This window comes from Tasmannia lanceolata, unplaced genomic scaffold, assembly GCF_043159265.1.
Source record: "Tasmannia lanceolata isolate RefF3 unplaced genomic scaffold, GAP_Taslan_0.1 ptg000013l, whole genome shotgun sequence".
NCBI lineage: Eukaryota > Viridiplantae > Streptophyta > Magnoliopsida > Canellales > Winteraceae > Tasmannia > Tasmannia lanceolata.
This window is the reverse complement of record NW_027518690.1, coordinates 15,351,923-15,353,769: the sequence shown is the minus strand read 5'-3', so window position 1 is coordinate 15,353,769 and position 1,847 is coordinate 15,351,923.

Here is a 1,847-nt window from a genome sequence, read left to right as displayed (position 1 = left end):
GTAATACATTTCATCTTCTGGTGGTAAGCAGACGTGACGGCGCGGATCAGCTTCTGGCCAGGCCGTCCTAAAATAGCGTTATAGACCGAAGTGGCCCTCACTACTAGGAAGTTCACCATGGCGAAAGCTTGGCAGGGTGGATCCCCGACGAGGACAGGAAGTTCGATTTGTCCCTCCACCTTGACGACCTCTCCAGAGAAGCCGAAAAGATCTGAATTCGCCGGCCTTAAGCGGTCGTCACCTATCATCATTCTTTCGAAGGCGTGATAGTATAAGATGTCGGCTGAACTCCCATTGTCTACTAGGATTTTCTTCAACTCACAGTTTGCGACGAGCATAGTTAGGACTAGGGCGTCGTCATGTGGTAATATCAGGCCGTCGAGGTCCGCGTCCGAGAAGGAGATATCATTCTCCGTCTTTGCCTTCTTGCTGCATGCGTGCACTGCATTGACTCGGCGTGCGTATGCTTTCCGAGCAGCGGATGAGGTGCCTCCAGCTGCCGGACCGCCCATGATTGTGCCAATGACTCCTCTTGGTTGGGAGAGGTGCGCCTCAAGTTGTGGATTAGGCGGAGGAGGAGATTGTCTTCGGGCTGGGGGCGGTTGAGACCGCCGAGGGCTTCGGCCCTGGGGACCTTTCTCCTTGGGGTCACTTCTGCGGGTGTCACTTCGGACATATTTTTTCAAGTAGCCCCTGTTGATTAACTGTTCGATCTCCTCCTTCAGCTGCCAGCAGTCGTCTGTATCGTGGCCATGGTCCCTGTGGAACCGACATTAATTTGACTTGTCTCCCCTGTTTCCCTTGGAGATCAATGGAGTTGGTCATTTTATGAACTCTTCTCCGCTGATGGCAGCCAGGATATGCCTTCGGGAGGTGTTGAGAGGGGTGAAGTTTTCCTCCCTCCTTTGGGGGGACTTGTCTCTTCTGACGGTCTTGTCATCCCTACGCTGCTTAGCAGGGTACCTGTCTGGGTTCTTGTCGTCAGAGGTTCTCCTCCGACTCGAATCCAGAGCTGCCAGTGTCTCTTCTACTGATATGTACTCCTCCGTCCCGGCCATTAGATCCGTTAGGGAGTGAGGATTCCGGCGGGCCACTGCTCGGCGGAAATCATTTGATCTAGCACCTGCGAGAAGCGCGTTCGTAGCAGCCGAGGGGTCTAAATTTGGCACTTGGAGTGCCTCCCTGTTGAAGCGGCTGACGAAGGCTTTGAGAGGTTCGTTATCCTCCTGCCGCAAGGTCATCAGGGATGCAGTTGTGTTCCTTGGCCTGCGGCTACTCATGAAGTGGCGAACCAGGTCTTCCCCGAAGTCGTCGAAGTTGCTGATGGAGTTCGGTCTGATCCTTGAGTACCAGTCCCTTGCCGCACCTGTCAGGGTCGTCGGGAATGCTCTGTAGAGGAAACCGTCTGACTCACCGTGGAGGAGCATCATTGTCCGAAACGTCTCCAAGTGGTCCACGGGGTCGGTGGTCCCATCATACTGCGGGATAGTTGGCATTTTAAATCCCCTGGGTGCTGGGGCACCCATCACGTCGTCGGTGAACGGTGTTCTGCTTGAGAACGCCCTAGACACAGGCCGGCTTTGATCCTTAGCCAGCTCTTCAATTATGTGGTCCATCTCTTCTATTCTCCGTAGCATAGGGTCAGTTCTGCGGTCTGGTGACCTGTTTCTTTTCACAAATTGGCTCGCCGCGGAGCCGGAGTGGCTCTCCGGACTCCTACGACGGGACCAGGATTTTGCCTGTGGTGCGCGCTCTTCATGAGCTCGGCGCCTTTGCGTGGAGTGAGACCGCGACCTCCGACGGCGGTGCGGATTTGTCTGTGCATGCCTGGCTGTGGGGTGACGGAC